This window comes from Elephas maximus, chromosome 3 (genome assembly GCF_024166365.1).
Source record: "Elephas maximus indicus isolate mEleMax1 chromosome 3, mEleMax1 primary haplotype, whole genome shotgun sequence".
Classification (NCBI taxonomy): domain Eukaryota; kingdom Metazoa; phylum Chordata; class Mammalia; order Proboscidea; family Elephantidae; genus Elephas; species Elephas maximus.
In genome coordinates, this window is record NC_064821.1 from 185,646,740 (window position 1) to 185,667,386 (window position 20,647).

Below are 20,647 nucleotides of genomic sequence, written 5' to 3' on the forward strand. Positions count from 1 at the left end.
TTACCCCTTTAGTTGAAAGAGTACACATTTTTGTCTTATTACTTTTCTTCCTCCTCCTCCTGCTTGTCAGCTAATTCACACCCAGGCTTCAGAATACACTGGGAGTCTTCTCCCAGATCTTCTAACACCCTGTGTATTCTCTTCTTCCTCAGATAGTCTTGCTTGGCATGGATATATCTAGACTGTGCTTGTTCTCAGAATATTAACAGGGTGGAAGCAGGGTGGAGTTGACGAAGGTGCCAAGCAGGCTCACAAGTCTAGATGAAGACAAAAGTGAGTGTACTGTCATACAGGAAAGGGAGGCCTCACGGGCTTGGTGAGATGGGCAGAGATTCGGGTTGGAGATAATGATGTGGTCTAGAGACAGTCGGGAGACTAGAGCAGGGCTCTAGGAATTTCCTTGGACAAAAAGGTGTCTCTGGTGTATATTTCTCAGACTTTTGTTGTGCTCCCGCTGAAAGGAGCAGGGGCTTGCTGCAGGGAATAAGGAGGGCTTATGGGAAGAGAGGAGCCTTGGTGGCACCGTGGTTAAGTGATACGGCTGCTAACTAAAAGGTTGGCAGTTCAAATCCATCAGCTGCTCCTTGGAAACTCTATGGAGCAGTTATAGTCTGTATTCTAGGGTCGCTATGGGTCGGAATCAACTTCACAGCAACAGGTTTTTTTTTTTTTTTTTTTAATGGGAAGAGAAACAGGTCCCTGGGTGGCACAAATGGTTTGCACTCAACTACTAGCCTAAAGGTTGGTGGTTTGAACCCACCCAGTGATAACACAGAAGAAAGGCCTGGCAGTCTGCTTCCGTAAGGATCGTTGTTGTCAGGTGCCATCGAGTCAATTTTTGACTCACGGCTACCCAGTGTGACAGAATAGAACTGCCTCATAGGGTTTTCTAGGCTGTAATCTATACAGGAGTAGATTTCCAGGTCTTTTCTTCCACAGAGCCACTTGGTGGGTCTGAACTTCCAACCTTTCAGTTAGCAGCCTAGTGCTTAACTATTGCACCACCAAGGATCCTTTCTGTAAAAATTACAGCCAAGAAAACCCTATAGAGCAGTTCTACCCTGTAACACATGGGGTCACCATGAGTTGGAGTCGACAACAGTGGCTTTGGTTTTATGGAAGAAAAGGAGTCCCTGGGTGGTGCAGATGGTTAAGCACTTGGCTACTAGCCAAGAGTTTAGTGGTTCAAACCCACCCACCAGTGCCTCAGAAGAAAGGCCTGGCGATCTGCTTCTGAAAGCTCACAGCCTTGAAAATCCTATGGAGCATAGTTCTACTCTGAAACACATGGGATCCCTGTGAGTCAGAATTGGAAAAGAGGAAATGGGAAGAGAAAGTAGCTCGAGAAAAGACAGTTTATATTTTAGTAACCTTTTCAATTAGAGATGGAGAATGAGGGACAAGAGGAGAACAAGATAAGGCCCAGGGCCTGAGAAAGGGCTTTATGAGTAAGCTGCTCTTGCCTATTGCCTGTGTTTTGTCATTTTTAAGCCAACTCCTCTTTGCTGCTGTAATATTTTATGGAGGGAGGATAGAATCGGACTCCCTGGGGCCTTTGCCATGAAGGCCTGTTTCTCTGAGCTGGGTGTTCAGAGCTGCCCAGACATGCAGCCATCATCAACAGTCTCCTATAAACCTGGAACTGCAGCCCCAACGTGGGAAAAGAAGCTTGCGGTGCACTCTTTGCCTCCCAAATGACTACCTTGTCCTCCTACCTCTCAATTTGTTCCTTCCCCTAACAGAAAAAGCCTGAGAGTGACATGGTTTTCCAACCAAAAGGCCCATTGCAACTTTTTCAAAAACTAAATTTCTAAAGCCCAAAATTGATGGGCTCATTTTCATCTCTACTTAAAGTATCTGTCACTAGGAAATGTTCCAAGATACACTCTGGAAAGACACTCTGACATGACATGGGTGGTTGTTAGTTGCTGTCAAGTTGATTCCAACTCATGGCAACCCGACTTATGGTGACCGCATGTGTACAAAACCATAGAGTTTTCAAGGCTGTGACCTTTCCGAAACTGACCACCAGGACTGTCTTCCGAGGTGCCTCTGAGTGGGCTCGAACTACCAGCCTTTAAGTCAGTAATCAACTACTTAACCGTTTGCGCCCCCAATGGGTTAAAACAACCTAATTTGGCCGAAGAGAGTAATATCCTTTGGGTTTGAAAAGCAGCTTTCCTTCTTTAATCAGCTCCTCAATATGTGTTGCTGTTTTCATGGGGCCTCTGATAATCCCCTGGGCTCCCTTGTTCCTCAGAGCTTGGGCCTGAGCTTGTTCAGGCTGCCACCCAACAGCAGATGTTGGCCTAGGGCCCTTGGCCTCTTTTCCATGATTCCATTTAGGACTCTAGCTTTGCAAGGAGAAATTGTTTCCTATCTTCCTTGCCCCAGTTCTAAGCACCATGGCCTTGAAACTCAAAGTTGGAAACCTAAATATTCTTTAGCCTTTCTTTCTCCAAGGAAAATCCTTATCCAGTCCTGGGATAAAGATGTTTTGTAAAGGTGAGTAATTTCTAGCTCGGTGTGCTCTGTGGGTTGGCAGTGAGATCTACTTTGAACTGTCTGAAATGTGTCTGGCCTTTCTGTGAGAAACTCTTTTCCCCTGGAGCACTCTGGGACATGGGATTAAGGGTTGATGGTGGCAGGGTAATTAATTTCCTGACAGGGTCTTGGTCGCCAAATTTTAGACCGAAGGATCTCCGACAGCTGGAGGAAGGGAAGTCATTAGTTCTCATGACTTAACCTATCAGTTCAGTGCTGAGGACACTTCACATCACACACCCAGCCCTGGCCGGCCTTTCACTTGTAGTCCAGGCCCAAACGCCCATGCAACTGCAGCAGTGTTTTCCAAACTGCAGGTCACAACCCACTAGTGAATTATGAGGTCATTTGGGGGTTATGACTAGGATTTTTTAAAACTGTAATAGGAGTGGAAAATATCAGAGTGCTTCGTATATAGTAAGGGAAAATGGTATCTTGTGAAACTTCTCTGTTTTATATTTTTATCTGTGTGTGTGTGCATGAACTGACCTACTGTATAAAAGATACTCCTTATGTGTTGGTCATGGTCAAAAAATTTGAAGAAAACTGGTCTATAGGGCAGACCTCTGTCCTTGGATATATGTGATCCTCAAGGTCAGGAGGTCCAAAATTGACTTCTGTTGTGGATTGAATTGTGTCCCCCCAAAATGTACATCAACTTGGCTAGGCCATGATTCCCAGTGTTGTGTGGTTGTCCACCGTTTTGTCATCTGATGTGATTTTTCTATGTGTTGTAAATCCTACTTCTATGATGTTAATGAGGCAGGATTAGAGGCAGTTATGTTAATGAAGCAGGACTCAATCTACTAGACTCAATCTCTTTTGAGATATAAAACAGAGAAACCAGCAGAGAGGAGGGGGACCTCCTACCACCAAGAAAGAAGCACCAGAAGCGGCACGAGTCATTTGGACCCAGGGTTCTTGCACTGACAAACTCCTAGACCAGGGGGAGATTGATGACAAGAACCTTCCCCCAGAGCCACCAGAGAGAGAAAGACTTCCCCTGGAGCTGGTGCCCTAAATTTGGACTTCTAGCCTCCTAAGACCGTGAGAAAATAAATTTCTGTTTATTAAAGCCATCCACTTGTGGTATTTCTGTTACAGCAGCACTGGATAACTAAGACAACTTCCTTCCAAATTGTCTCCTCTTTTCAACCTCTCACGCTTTCTCTTAGTAGAATTATAACCTTTCAGGGGTCCAGGTTAGAAATTTTAAAGTCATCTTTGATTCCTCTTTCCATTCCCTCAGCCCTTATATCCAGTTTGTCAACCTGTCCTAATGTTCCCTCCTTTGAAATATCTTGCACCTCTCCGTGTCCACAGCCTTATTTTAGTTCATCTCTTTTCTTTAAGCCTGGAGTACCACAGAAGCTAATTCTTACTAATCCCCCACCTTTTGTCTCTTACCTGCCCCAAATCTGGCCTCCTCACTGCTTTCATTTGAGTCTTCCCCAAACACTATTTTCATCTTGTCAGTTGGAGCTGTTTAGCCAGGACAAAAGGAGGCTGATGGAAAAGATAATAGAAGTTTTCAAAAAGATGGAAGTCTGTTCTGGATCCACTGAAACTGGAAGAACCCTCAGATCTAATGCCCGGAAATAATCTTTAAACTTTGAACCAAAACTATCCCATGAAATGATCATTAAGCTAAAAAACTGTTTAGCTCAATTAATAAAGAATGTTTGCCTCCAGCATAGCGCCCTTATAAAGAACGTTCTGTATGAGTTCAAACTGACAGCAGTTCGTCTAAAGCTTGAATGAGAATTTTAAGGGGCACAGCACCTGAATTAATAGTGATAAAACAGTATGGGTTGAGATAGTGAGGATGATGCAATGTGGAGTAAGTCACCAATGTTATTGAACTGTTCATGTAGAAATTGTGAATGCATGTATATTTGTGTATATTGCCACCAAAAATAAAATATTTTTTAAAAAGATGAAAGTCTGACTCATAGGAGAAGGAGCAGTTTAGCTCCCTGTGGCTCCAGAGGGCAGAACTCCTGCTGGTGAGAGGAAGCTGCAGGGAGACAGCAACGAAATTAAAGAATGCATAAAAAAATGCATTGACAATGAAGACTAGAGGCAGCTGCCTTGCAGGAGTGTCTCTGTGTATACCAGCAATATCCCAATTAGAAAATAACATTCGCAATAACAAATACAAAACACCTAGGAATAACCTTTAGCTGAAATGCCAATAATCTATGTGAAGAAAATGACCAAACTTTGTTGAGAAATACGAGAAAACTTAAATGAAGAAAAAATGAAGAGACATTTGCTTGGATGGCAAAGTTAGACTCATAAAGATGTCAATTCTCCATTTATTTTGAGGCTTAGTGTAATTACAGTGAAAATCCCAATAGAGTCTTTTTAGAATTGGATATAATTATTTTAAAAATCCACCTGGAAGAATAAACAGGGGAGAATGGCAAAGAAAATTTTGTAGAAAGAACTTAATTGGGAGGAGTGTTAGTCTTGCTGGATAGTAAGACATTATATGGTTAAGCGTTCAACTGCTAGCTGGAAGGTTGGCAGTTTGAACCCACCAGAGACACCTTGGAAGACAGGCCTGGCGATCTGCTTCTGAAAGGTCACAGCCAGCCTTGAAAACCCTATGGAACAGTTCTACTCTGCACATATGGGGTCAAAATGGGTCCGACAATAACTAACGACAAACGATAACATCATACATCAATTTAACAGACCGTTGTTGGGTGCCGTTGAGTAGACTTCCATTCACAGCAACCACATGTGACAGTGGGAACTGCCGCACAGAGTTTTAAGTCTTTTTCCCATGGAGCTGCTAGATGGGCCAGAATCACCAATCTTTCGTTTAGCAGCTGAGCACTTAACTGTTGCACCACAAGGGCTCCTTTTTTAACAGACTGTTGTTGTTAGGTGCCGTCGAGTCGGTTCCGACTCATAGCGACCCTATGCACAACAGAACGAAACACTGCCCGATCCTGAGCCATCCTTACAATCGTTATGCTTGAGCTCATTGTTATAGCCACTGTGTCAATCCACCTCATTGAGGGTCTTCCTCTTTACCGCTGACCCTGTACTCTGCCAAGCATGATGTCCTTCTCCAGGGACTGATCCCTCCTGACAACACGTCCAAAGTATGTAAGACGCAGTCTCACCATCCTTGCTTCTAAGGAGTATTCTGGTTGTACTTCTTCTAAGACAGATTTGTTCATTCTTTTGGCAGTCCATGGTATATTCAATAGTCTTCGCCAACACCACAATTCAAAAGCATCAGTTCTTCTTCGATCTTCCTTATTCATTGTCCAGCTTTCACATGCATATGATGTGATTGAAAATACCATGGCTTGGGTCAGGCGCACCTTAGTCTTCAAGGTGACATTTTTGCTCTTCAACACTTTGAAGAGGTCCTTTGCTGCAGATTTACCCAATGCAATACGTCTTTTGATTGCTTGACTGCTGCTTCCATGGCTGTTGATTGTGGATCCAAGTAAAATGAAATCTTTGACAGCTTCAGTCTTTTCTCCGTTTATCATGATGTTGCTCATTGGTCCAGTTGTGAGGATTTTTGTTTTCTTTGTGTTGAGGTGCAATCCATACTGAAGGCTGTAGTTTTTGATCTTCATTAGTAAGTTCTTCAAGTCCTTTCCACTTTGAGCGAGCAAGGTTGTGTCATCTGCATAATGCAGGTTGTTAATGAGTCTTCCTCTAATCCTGATGCCCCGTTCTTCTCCTATAGTCCAGCTTCTCGTATTATTTGCTCAGCATACAGATTAAATAGGTATGGTGAAAGAATACAACCCTGATGCACACCTTTCCTGACTTTAAACCAATCAGTATCCCCTCGTTCTGTCCGAACAACTGCCCCTTGATCTATGTAAAGGTTCCTCATGAGCACAATTAAGTGTTCTGGAATTCCCATTCTTCACAATGGTACCCATAATTTGTTATGATCCACACAGTCGAATACCTTTGCGTAGTCAATAAAACACAGGTAAACATCCTTCTGGTATTCTCTGCTTTCAGCCAGGATCCATTTGACATCAGCAATGATATCCCTGGTTCCACGTCCTCTTCTGAAACTGGCCTGAATTTCTGGCAGTTCCCTGTCGATATACTGCTAGGCAGAAATATACCCGAATTCATATAAGCATTTAAAAATGATAAAAGAAGCATTGCAACTCAATAGTTCTTTCATGGGGTAAAAGCCATTTGAAGAATTCCTTAAAAATTTGAAAAAATTGAACCCTCACCTTAAACAGTCGTTAGTTGCCGTTGACCCATATATGTCAGAGTAGAGCTGCTCCATACAGTTTTCACGGCTTTGACTTTTCAGAAGCAGACTGGCAGGCCTGTCTTCCAAGGTACCTCTGGATGGGTTTGAACCACCAACCTTTCAGCTAGTAGTCAAGTGTTTAACAGTTCACATCACCCAGGGACTAACCTTTAACAGTACACCTAAATAAATCCTAGATAAATTAAGGAAATGAAATATTATAACAGCTATAGAAGAAACTACAATTGAATATCAAACCTGAGAGGACATGTGTTTAGAAGCTGGTATTAAAAGTGATGAAGGAAAATTTTTAGTTCAAAAAAAAGTAAAATTTCTGAATTAAAAAAAAAAAAACAACTAAAGACCAAAAGAATAAGGAATTATTAGTGGCAAATGTGATGAAGAGGTAGCATTGTTATTGAAAACCTCAAACGAATTGATAAGAAAATAGCAAGATCCCACTAGATCAATGGTGAGGATAAGAATGGATTGTTCGTGAAAGAGGAAATCAGCTGTTCTTTTTTCCGCACATATTTATTAAGCTCCTTCTTTGCAGGACACCATGCCAGAGACGACCACAGCAGAAAGTGAAACAAGTATGATCCAGCCCTCAGAGACCTGTGTTAAGCAGGATAATGTGGGTTGCAAGTCAGAGAAAATGTGACTTCACCACTCTGACTGGGATCACAGCAGAGGGTCCCGGACAGAGCAGGAAAAAATGTAGAACAAAAAATCAAATTCACAAAGAAGACCAGACTTACTAGTCTGACAGAGACTGGAGGAACCCCAGAGACTCTGGCCCTAAGACACCCTTCTGAACTGGAACTGAAGATATTTCCAGAGACCACCTTTCAGCCAAATGACAGACGGGCTCATAAAATAATAACAACCAAAAGGAATTTGTTCCTTAGAACAGTGAGTTACATGACATGAAAAGGACAACATTTGCCCAAAAACAGAGATAAGAAGGCAGAGAGGGGTAGAAAATCCAGATGAAACAGAGAACCCAGGGTGGAAATGAGAGTGCTGACACATTGAGGGGAATGCAGCCAATGTCATAGAACACTTTATGTACAAATGATCAAATGGGAAATGAATTTGCTCTGTAAACTTTCACCTAAAGCATGATAAAAAATTTAAAAAAAAATGCAATTTTAATTGGCTTAAGCTATAAAGGATCAGTCTTACTGGCTCAGGTAACAGAAGAGTGCAGAGGTGCTTTAGGCTCAAGTGAGCCTTCACAGAGCAGCTTGTGTCTCACCAAAGACCCCATTTCTTTCCATTCCTTCTCTCTGCACAGGAGGTTTGTTTGCAGTGCTTCTTGTAATGGTGTAAAATGGGAAACAACATGTATCCAGTAGTAGAAAAATGGGTAAGCAAATTAGGATGCAGCCGCTCTCTAGAATATTGTGCATTCGCCACAGATGGCTGTTATGAAGATGATGTCGCTTCAGGGGACAGTGCTTAGAATGTTAAGTGAAAAAAAGTAGGACACAAAATCGTACGGACACTTATTACAGCTTTGCAAAAGGAAAAACGTTTCTAAAAAGGCTCGAAATAAATACACCTAAACACTAACCATGTTAATGAGGTGGCATTTGTTTTTTTTTTTGTCGTTGTTGTTGTTACTTTTATTCTTTATTTTTCACATTTTCTAGAGTGCTCACTCCCCTCTTTCCAGCAAGGCTGTGTTCCCACTGCCTTCGGCACATGGTGGATCATTCCTGTCCATTTGCCCTGCTTTTGTTCATTTGTCCCTGATATTTCTTTCACTTGGAATGTCTTCCCCTTTTGACCTATTAATCCATTAATTATTTATTGATAATTGATACAAGGGGATTGTGCAGTTCATGGAAGGTAATGTAGATGAAAACATTTTGTAAAGGGCTTTATAAATACTAGTTATTGTTAGAAGAGGATGAGGAAGAGAAAGAACCTATTACTGGCACAATAGTGTCCACGTGCTATGGGGGGGATCAGGATGGAAAAATATACAGCAGGGCTGTAGCCCTCCAGAAGCATACAATCTTGTCACAAGGGTGGGGGGAAAAATAACAACCTGAGGAACAGGTTAATAATAATGAAATATGCAAAATGCTAATATGAGAGAAGCCAGATAGTGCTATAAAGAGGGTCCAGAGAAGGCTGGGGAGGTAGATCCAAGGAGAAAGGGTATGAAGCTTGATTTGGAAATAAATGTGGAGTGTGTGTGTGTGTGTATGTGTGTGTGTGTAGGAGAGGAAGAAAAACAAGCCTAGCTCTGGAGTCCTGCTGAAAGTGGTGGAAGGTCGAGGAAGGAAGAGACAAATAGAGTGGGTCTTGACTAGGAGAGTCTGGATTCTAATCCTTAAAGCAATGGGTCTCCATTGAAGGTATGTATGTATGTATCTATTTTTTTTTGCTAGTATGTAAGTTCCAGAGTCCCTGGGTGGTGCAAACGGTTAATGTGCTCAGCCACTAACCAAAAGATTGGCAGTTCAAGTCTACGCAGAAGCACCTCAGAAGAAAGACCTGGCAATCTACAGATAGTCTCCAACTTTCAACGGGGTTCTGTTCTGATGACTTCATCATAAGTTGGTTCTGATGTAAGTTGAATACCTCTTTTTTTTTTTTAATTTTCATAGCCTGCTATACAGCAGTGTTTTGAACAGTAAATCGTAACAATGAACATCTGCAAGTGAACATCTGAGAATAATAACATCAGCAAATTATGTGCTACAACAGTAATAAAAAAAAATATGTAGTACATATTCCTAATGATAAGAGGTACAAAAAAAAAAAAAAAAAAAACAGCAAAGTATACATTCTTTTCCAAATGCACAGGGAACATTCTCCAGAATAGACCACATCTTAGGCTACAGAGCAACGCTTAACAAAATCCAAAACATTGAGATAATATAAAACATCTTCTCTGATTGTAATGCCATAAAGTAGAAATGAATAAGAGGAAGAGCAAGGAAAAAAAAATCAAATACATGGGAACTGAATAATACCTTGCTTAAAAACCACTGGGTAATAGAAGAAATCAAAGATGGAATAAAAAAATCCTAGAATCAAATGAGAATGAAAACACATCATATCAAAACCTATGGAACACAGCTAAAGCAGTGCTCAGAGGCCAATTTATAGTAATAGGCACACACATCAAAAAAGAAGAAAGGGACAAAATTAAAACAGCCCTACAACTCAAACAAATAGAAAGACAATGGCAACAGGAGCCCACAGCCACCAGAAGAAAGGAAATAATAAAGATCAGAGCAGAAATAAATGAATAGAGAACAGAAAAACAATAGAAAGAATCAATAAAACCAAAAGTTGCTTCTTTGAAAGGATCAACAAAATTGACAAACCATTGGCCAAACTGACAGTACAAAAACAGGATAGGAAGCAAACAACCCAAATAAGAAACGAAATGAGGGACATCACAACAGACCCAAATGATATAACAAGGACCATAGCGGAGTACTATGAAAAACATACTGCAACAGATTTGAAAAACTAGAGGAAATGGGCAAATTTCTAGAAACACACTACCTGCCTAAATTAACACGAACTGAAGTAAAAAATCTGAACAGACCTGTAACAAAAGAAGAGATTGAAAAGGTAATAAAACTGCCAACAAAAAAAATTCATGACCCACATGTTCAGAGAAGAGGTTATACCAGTACTACTCAAACGATTTCAGAACATAGAAAAGGAAGGGATACTTCCAAATTCAATCTATGAGACCAGCTTAACCTTGATGCCAAAACCAGGCAAAGACACCATAAAAAAATAAAATTACATGCCAATATCTTTCCTGAATATAGATGTAAAAATTCTCAACAAAATTCTAGCCAATAGAATTAAGCACCACATAAAAAAAAAATAATACTCCCCGATCAAGTGGGAGTCATACCAGGTATGCAAGGATGGTTCAGTGTTAGAAAATAAATCTACATAATCCACCACATAAATAAAATAAAAGAAAATAATGACAGGATCATCTCAATCAGCACAGAAAAGGCATCCGATAAAGGCCAACACCCATTCCTGATAAAACCCCTCAATAAGATAGGAACAGAAAGGAAATTCCTCAATGTAATAAAAGCCACATAAACAAAACCAACACAGCCTGAAAATATTCCCCTTGAGAATGGGAACAAGACAAGGATGCCCTTTATTACCACTTTTATTTAACATTGTGCTGGAAGTCCTAGCTAGAACAATAAGGCAAGAAAAAGAAACAAAGGGCATTCAGATTGGTAAGGAAGAAGTAAAACTATCCCTATTCACAGATAGAGAACCCTAAAGACTCCACAAGAAAACCACTGGAACTAATAGAAAGAATAAGCAGAGTAGCAGGATACAAGATAAACAAAAAAAATCAGTTGGATTCCTATACATCAACAAAGAGAACTACAAAAAAGGAAATCAAGAAAACAATATCATTTATAAAAGCCCCTAAAAAAAAAAAAAAAACCTGGGAATGAATCTAACCAGGGATAAAAAGAAAACTACAAAACATTACTGCAAGAAACCGAAAGAGATCTACATAAATGGAAAAAAATACCATGCTCATATGGATAGGTAGACTCAACATTGTGAAAATGTCAATTCTACCAAAAGCAATCTACAAATACAGTGCAACCCTACTCTGAATACCAACAGCATTCTTTAATGAGATGGAAAAACTAATCATTAACTTTATTTAGGAAAGAAAGAGGCCCCAGGTAAGTAAAGCATTGTTGAAGAAAAAGAACAAAGTAGGAGGCCTTGCACTACCTGACCTTAGAACCTACTATACAGCTATAGTAGTCAAATTAGCCTGGTACTGGTACAATGACAGACACATTGACCAGTGGAACAGAATTGAGCACCCAGATGTAAATCCATCTATCTATGGCCATCTGATCTTTGACAAAAGCCCTAAGTCCACTAAACGGGGAAAAGGCAGTCTTTTTAACAAATGGTGCTGGCAAAACTGGATGTTCATCTGCAAAAAAAAAAAAAAAAAAAGAAAGAAACAGGACCCATAACTTACAGCATATAAAAAAGCTAATTGAAAATGGATCAAAGACCTAAATATAAAACCAAAAACTATAAAGATCATGAAAGAAAAAATAGGGTCAACACTAGGGACCCTAATATACAGCACAAACGGCATACAAACCATAATTAACAATACACAAACACAAGCACATAAGCTAGATAAATGGGATCTCCAAGAAGGTAAAAACACTTATACTCATCAAAAGACTTCACCGAAAGAGTGAAAAGAGACCCTACAGACTGGGAAAAAATTTTGGCTATGACATATCCGACAAAGGCCTAATCTCTACAATCTATAGGAAAATCTAACACCTCTACAATAAAAAAAGATAAATAGCCCAATCAAAAAATGGGCAAAGTATTTGAACAGACACTTCACCAAAGAAGACAGACACAAGGAAATGCTCAAGAGCAACTAGCTGTTAGAGAAATGCAAATCAAACTACAATGAGATACCATTTCACCCCAGCATCACTGGCATGAATCAAAAAAAAGAAAACCCAGAAAATAACAAATGTTGGAGAGGTTGCAGGGAGACTGGAACTCTTATGAACTGCTGGTGGAAATGCAAAATGGTAAATCATTTTGGAAAAAAATATGGCGCTTCCTTAAAAAGTTAGAAAAACCATATGATCCAGCAATCCCACTCCTAGGAGTATATCCTAAAAAAATTAGAATAGACATGTGCACACCCACGTTCATTGCAGTATTATTCACAATAGCAAAATGATGGAAACAACCTAAGAGCCCATCAACAGGTGAATGAATAAACAAACTACAGTACATACACACAATGGAATATTACACAATGATAAAGAACAATGATGAATCTGTGAAACCCCTCACAACAAGGATGAATCTGGAGGGCATTATGCTGAGTGAAATAAGTCAATCACAAAAGGACAAATACTGTATGAGACCACTATTACAGAAACATATGAAAATGTTTTCACACAGAAAGAAACAATCTTTGAAGGTTATGAGGAAGGGGCAGAATGGGGAGGGAAAAACACTAATTAGACAATAGGTAAGTGGTAATTTTAGTGAAGGGTAAGACAGTACACAATACTGGGGAAGCTGGCACAACTTGACCAAGGCAAAGTCATAGAAGCTTCAGAGACATATCCAAACTCCCTGAGGGACTGAGTTACTGGGCTGAAGGCTGGGGACCATGGTCTCGGGTGACATCTAGCTCAATCGATACAACATTGTTTATAAAGAAAGTGTTCTACGTTCCACGTTGGTGAGTAGCATCTGGAGTCTTAAAAGTCTGTGAGCAGCCATCTAAGGTCCATCTACTGGTCCCATCCTGGCTGGAGCAATGGAGAATGAAGAAGATCAAAGAAAGACACGGAAAGATTAGTCCGAAGAACTAATGGACCACCACTACCACAACCTCTGCCAGACTGAGCCCAGACCAACTAGATGGTACCCGGTTACTATCACTGACTGCTCAGGCAGGGATCACAACAGAGGGTCCCAGACAGAGTGGGAGAAAAATATAGAACAAAATTCAATTCCCCCCTCCCCCTCCCAAAAAGACTAGGCTTGCTGGTTTTACGGAGACTGCAGAAACCCCAAGTGTATGGCCCCTGGACACACTTGTAACTAAGTATTGAAGTCACTCCTGAGTTCACCCTTCAGCCAAAGATTAGATAGGTCTATAGGGCAACAGTAACACACGTGAGGGTTGTGCTTCATGGTTCAATCATGAAGATTGAACTATAGTAGACTAATGGGCACGCCAGCCCAAAAGCAAAGAGGAGAAAGCAGGAAGGGACAGGAAAACTAAACAAATGGAAATAGGGAACCCGGGTGGAGAAGGGGAGGGTGTTGATACATCTCGAGGTTGGCATTCTACGTCACAAAACAATTTGTGTATTAACTGTTTAATGAGAAACTCCGTAAACTTTCACCTAATTCACAATTAAAAAAAAAGTTTTTTACAAGAAAAAAATAAGAGACAGTTTTGAGTGCAGTTCGTCATAACTCAAATACGTGGAAGTCAGGAATTCCCTCCGCTTCCAAAAAATCAGTCATTGAAAACCCTATAGAGCACATGGGGTTGCTACCAGTGCGTATAGATTCAACAGCAACTTTTTTTTTAATGTGAGTTCCAGGAGGGCAGTGATCTTCCTTTCCCATCTTGTTCAACACTGAATTCCTAGTGCCTAGGAGAGTGTCTGACACACAATAGACAATAAATATTAGTTGAAGGGAAGTTGGAATGACTGAATCACAGGAATGGCATAATGAAATAAAAAGTCTAATCCAAAAGAGGTGTGTCATGGATTGGATTGTGTTCCCCCAAAATATGTGTTAGAATCCTGACCTTATACCTGTGGATGTGGTCCCATCTGTTGTTGTTAGGTGCCATCGAGTTGGTTCTGACTCATAGCGACCCTATGCACAACAGAGCGAAACACTGCCTGGTCCTGCACCATCCTTACAATCGTTGTTATGCTTGAGCTCATTGTTGCAGCCACTGTGTCAATCCACCTCGTTGAGGGTCTTCCTCTTTTCCACTGACCCTGTACTCTGCCAAGCATGATGTCCTTCTCCAGGGACTGATCCCTGCTGACTACATGTCCAAAGTATGTAAGACACAGTCTCATCATCCTTGCCTCTAAGGAGCATTCTGGTTGCACTTCTTCCAAGACAGATTTGTTCGTTCTTTTGGCAGTCCATGGTATATTCAATAGTCTTCGCCAACACCACAATTCAAAGGCATCAACTCTTCTTCGGTCTTCCTTATTCATTGTCCAGCTTTCACATGCATATGATGTGATTGAAAATACCATGGCTTGGGTCAGGCACACCTTAGTCTTCAGGATGACATCTTTGCTCTTCCAACACTTTGAAGTGGTCCTTTGCAGCAGATTTGCCCAATGTGATGGGTCTTTTGATTTCTTGATTGCTGCTTCCATGGCTGTTGATTGTGGATCCAAGTAAAATGAAATCCTTGACAACTTCAATCTTTTCTCCGTTTATCATGATGTTGCTCATTGGTCCAGTTGTGAGGATTTTTGTTTTCTTTATGTTGAGGTGTAATCCACACTGAAGGCTGTGGTCTTTGATCTTCATTAGTAAGTTCTTCAAGTCCTCTTCACTTTCAGCAAGCAAGGTTGTGTCATCTGCATAATGCAGGTTGTTAATGAGTCTTCCTGCAATCCTGATGCCCCGTTCTTCTTCATATAGTCCAGCTTCTCGTATTATTTGTTCAGCATACAGATTAAATAGGTATGGTGAAAGAACACAACCCTGATGCACACCTTCCCTGACTTTAAACCAATCAGTATTCCTTTGTTCTGTCCGAACAACTGCCTCTTGATCTATGTAAAGGTTCCTCACGAGCACAATTAAGTGTTCTGGAATTCCCATTCTTCACAGTGTTATCCATAGTTTGTTATGATCCACACAGTTGAATGCCTTTGCATAGTCAATAAAACACAGGTAAACATCCTTCTGGTATTCTCTGCTTTCAGCCAAGATCCATCTGACAACAGCAATGATATCCCTGGTTCCACGTCCTCTTCTGAAACCAGCCTGAATTTCTGGCAGTTCCCTGTTGATATACTGCTGCAGCCATTTTTGAATGATCTTCAGCAAAATTCTTTTTGCGTGTGATATTAATGATATTGTTCTATAATTTTCACGTTCGGTTGGATCACCTTTCTTGGGAATAGGCATAAATATGGATCTCTTCCAATCAGTTGGCCAGGAAGCTGTCTTCCATAGTTCTTGGCATAGACGAGCGAGCACCTCCAGCGCTGCATCTGTTTGTTGAAACAACTCAATTGATATTCCATCAATTCCTGGAGCCTTGTTTTTCGCCAGTTCCTTCAGAGCAGCTTGGACTTCTTCCTTCAGTACCATCAGTTCCTTATCATATGCCACGTCTTGAAATGGTTGAATATCGACTAATTCTTTTTGGTATAATGACTCTGTGTATTCCTTCCATCTTCTTTTGATGCTTCCTGCATCGTTTAATATTTTCCCCATGGAATCCTTCACTATTGCAACTCAAGGCTTGAATTTTTTCTTCAGTTCTTTCAGCTTGAGAAAAGCCAAGCGTGCTCTTCCCTTTTGGTTTTCCATCTCCAGCTCTTTGCACATGTCATGATAATACTCCAATTTGTCTTCTCGAGAGGCCCTTTGAAATCTTCTGTTCAGTTCTTCTACTTCATCATTTCTTCCTTTTGCTTTAGCTGCTCGACACTCAAGAGCAAGTTTCAGAGCAAGTCCACGAGAGCCAAAATATGACCTTGAGTACATCCCAACTGAATTTAGAGACCATCTCAAGAATAGATTTGACACATTGAACACTAGTGACCGAAGACCAGATGAGCTGTGGAATGACATCAAGGACATCATCCATGAAGAAAGCAAGAGGTCACTGAAAAGACAGGAAAGAAAGAAAAGACCAAGATGGATGTCAGAGGAGCCTCTGAAACTTGCTCTTGAGCGTTGAGCAGCTAAAGCAAAAGGAAGATGTGGTCCCATCTAGAAGTAGGGTTTTCTTTGTTATGTTAATGAGGCCATAACAGTGTAGTGTTTGTCTTAAATCTAAACAATCTTGAGATTAAAAAAAGAGGCAGATTAAGCACAGAAGCAAGCAGGGACAAATGGGGAAGATAGGTGCCAAGGAACTGAGGACCAGAAGCCAAAGAAGATGAAGGTCTTCCCCCAGAACTGACAGAGAGAAAGCCCTCCCGAGTCAGTGCCCTGAATTCAGACATCTAGCCCCCCAACTGTGAGAACATAGATTTCTGTTTGTTAAAGCCATCCGCTTGTGGTATTTCTGTTACAGCAGCACTAGATAACTGAGAGAGGTGGGTAACATAGATAGAAAAGGTAAAGGCTGGAGGCAAGGAGATGAGTTAATAGTCTGTTAGGGCACCTGCAGGCATGAAGTAATGAGGGGACTGAACTGGATAATGGCCTCTGAACTGGAAAGGAAAGGACTGGTGTGAGAGTCATTTGGAAAGAACAGATGGGCCTTGGGAACTGATCAGCTGTATGTAGAAGGAGAGAAAAGAATCAAAGATAACATTAAAGCAATCAAAGAAAGTTATTCATTCTTCAAGATTTAGCCTGAGTTCTTTGTCTGTAAAGCCTTCCCAGAATTCCCAGGCTTGTGCTATGTGTTCCCTTTCTGAACTCATTTAACATGAGTAGTCTGTGCCAGCCTGTTTCAGGATGTAAAGATGTATATTATCTTGCATTATAATCCAGGCTTTGCATGTGTTTGTTTCTCTAACAAAATTGCAAGCTTTTTAAATGTCAGAGAGATCTCTAATCTCCATAATGCTTGGCTCTTGTACTGCCACGTTTTGTTGTTGCTGTGGTGGTGGAATTGATTGCAATTCACGCCGACTCCATGTGTGTCAGATTAGAACTGTGCCCCATGGGGTTTTCAATGGCTGATTTTTCAAAAATGGATTGCTAAACTTTTCTTCTGAGACGTCTTTTGGTGGATTTGAACCCTTTCGGTTAGCACCCAAACACGTTACACTTTTGTACCATCCAGGGGACTCTATACCACCACACAGTAGATGCTTAATAAGTGCCCATTAGAAGAAGAAACCTATTTTTTCCTTTGTGCTGGGAAAGATACTTCCCTCTGTTTCTTTTTGAATTGTTTTCCTTTTCCTTCTTAGCTGGCACCAGGGAGTGAGGAAGACACAGATCCTGAGGACCAATACACTCCTGGTGAAGAGTCAAATGCCAACTGTTAGCATTGTCATCAGCGATAAGGAATCTTATTCATTCATCTATTCTTGTATTTGATTTGTCATTCAACAGTAGGAGAACAGCGTAGCGTAGCTCTTAACAAGTCAGCATGGGCTTTGGGTCTTGCTTATGATCTTAGATCTGACAGTTGGGTGGTGGCCAAGCATGAGGTGCGTTGGCCGGGGAATTGAACCCTGGTCTGCCTGTAAAGCGAAAACCATCACTGCCCCGCCCCCCACTGCTCTTTAGTATCACCCTGTCTTTCTAAATCTCAAATGGCAACTTTCCTCTCCCTTCCCTGTCTTCTGGTGAGGGTAGGGGTTTCATTTCTCACTGCTGTTTTTAACTAGGGCGTGTCCTTTGCTAAATGACCTAATATTTAATTCTCAGGCTCTTTCTCTGTTAAAAAAATAAATAAATAAAATAATAGGGTTGAACTAAGGTCGCTTTCAGCTCTAAAATTACTTAGGACTTGGCGGGAGGAGGGTGGAGGGGACTTACAGAAGACAATGCTTTCCGAGCGCATTCAAGCCAGTGATCTGAAAACACGGTTTTTTTTTTTTAACACGTGAAGGTACTACTGCACCCTCAGGTTGCAGCCACTAGAGGGCAGCAGGTCCTTGAGCACCTGGGCAGGTGGCCGGGGGAACCCTGGCAGGCAGTTTCCGCTCAGACCTTTTGTTCGGTGCCTGGGTCCCTGGAGTTTTCATTTTTTTTTTTTTAAATCCCCAGCCGAGCAGTTCTTTAGAAAAGGGCGGCCAGGTTGGGGCGAGGCGAGGGAGCAGGTTTGCAAATTAGATCTAGCACCAGGAAGATAAAAAACCAGGTCTAAAAAGAAATTGGATTCTTAGGAAAGTAAATATTTTATAAAAAATTGAATACGTATCCTTGTCCTTCCTGGTTGAAGTTGCCTACAGCACAGCTCATTCGAGGAAGAGCTCTAAGAAGCGCTTGGTAGAATTTTACAGGCTGGTGAAAATTTTGACAGGCGGAAGGATGATTTTAAAAACTCATTTATAAAGCTCGTGTGTTAGACCAGATTTTCCTAGAGAGTTTCTTGAGAAGTTTCCGTTAATTTTGCTCATGTTTAATAAGACCTTACTCAGGAAAGAATTGGTTCTGGAAGTTTCCCAGAAAGCTCAGCCCTACCATACCTCCTCCAAAAAAAAAAAAAAATTTTTTTTTCTTTTTTTTACCTTGAAGTGGACGAAATGACCAGAATTATCAAGTGTCCGATGAGTGAAGAGCACCAGCCTGGGCACCTTAGGGGGGAAAAGGAAGGAGAGGAAGCTCAGTGAGGGTAGTAAGCATGGCTGGGTGCTGGTCTGACTCATTCTACCACGGTGAGATTGGGTGACCCCTTCACCTCTGTGAGCCCCAGCTTCCCACCTCTATCAAATATCAGGCTCTCCGGAGTTCTAATTAGAAACAATCCCATTTCAAATAATCACAACTGCCCAAAAGTTCCAGAGGACTGACAGTTTCTATAAGTAAATTATGGTCTTTCAGAACACCCATGAGAAAGCCGGTAAATGAAAAAGGGAGACCAAAGGAGAATTGATGCATTAGAATTGTGGTGTTGGCAAAGATCATTGAATATACCATGCACCACCAGAAGAACAAACAAATCTCTTGGAGGCAGTATAGCCAGAATGCTTCTCAGAAGCAAGGATGGTGAGACTTTGTCTCATTTACTTCGGACATGTCATCAGGAGGGACAAATCACTGGAGAAAGACATCATGCTTGGTAAAGTAGAGGACCAGAGAAAAAGAAGACCCTCAGCAAGATGGATTGACACAGTGACTGCAACAATAGGCTCAAAGATAGCAACGATTGTGAAGATGGTGCAGGACTGGGCAATGTTTTGTTTTGTTGTATGTTGGGTCTCTGTGAGTTGGAGCTGACTCGATGGCACCTAGCAACAAGAACACCCACAGAACAAAGACTTGAGGATATAATCTTTACATAGAAAGATAACATTGTTTACTCACCAGCAAGAGAGCTAGAGCTTAGATTTGTTTCACCCCTTCTCCACCAGGGCCATGGAGGGCTGGTGGTTGAGATTAAGCTGCCCACTGCTTTGCTCACTCAGCCTCATTTCTGGACCTCTGCCACCTTGCCAGTTTTATTCCAAATGCACCATGTCCTTCCTCACCTCTCTGCTTTTTCTTCTGCCTGGAATTCTTTTCCCCACCTTATCCTGCAGACAAGCTTTTACTCATTCTTCAAAACCCAGCTCAGATGACACCTGTTCAGTGAAGTCTTCCCTGACTCCCTAGAGAATCCCCAGATGGAGTTCATCATCCCTCATCCATGCTCCCAGAGCAGCCAGTACAAAACTTATTACTCTGTGTGATAACTGTTTGTTTTCACGTCTGCCTCTCCCACCAGACTGGAGGATCTGTAAAGGACAAGGGCTGATTCTTCATCTTTTTGTCTCCAGTCCCGGCCCAGTGCCTGGCACATCATGGGCACTGAGCCCCGCCAGCTGAACTGAAGTGGGTTCTCTTTCTTGTAACCAGTGGGATGTTTTGTGAGGTGGCTGACCAGGATCCTGGAACAAAAGATAATCATTCCTGGAGGAGGCCCTGGGGCATTTGTTGTTGTTAGGTGCCGTCAAGTCAGTTCCGACTCATAGCAACCCTATGCGCAACAGAAGGAAACACTGCCGGGTCCTGTGCCATCCTTACAATCGTTGTTATGCTTGAGCTTATTGTTGCAGCCACTGTGTCAATCCACCTCGTTGAGGGTCTTCCTCTTTTCCACTGACCCTGTACTCTGCCAGGCATGGTGTCTTTCTCCAGGGACTGATCCCTCCTGACTACATGTCCAAAGTATGTAAAACGCAGTCTCGCCATCCTTGCTTCTAAGGAGCGTTCTGGTTGTACTTCTTCTAAGACAGATTTGTTTGTTCTTTTGGCAGTCTATGGTATAGTCAATATTCTTCGCTAACACCACAATTCGAAGGCATCAATTCTTCTTTGATCTTACTTACTCACTGTCCAGCTTTCACATGGCATATGATGTGATTAAAAATACCGTGGCTTGGGTCAAGCGCACCTTAGTCTTCAAAAAATGAAATG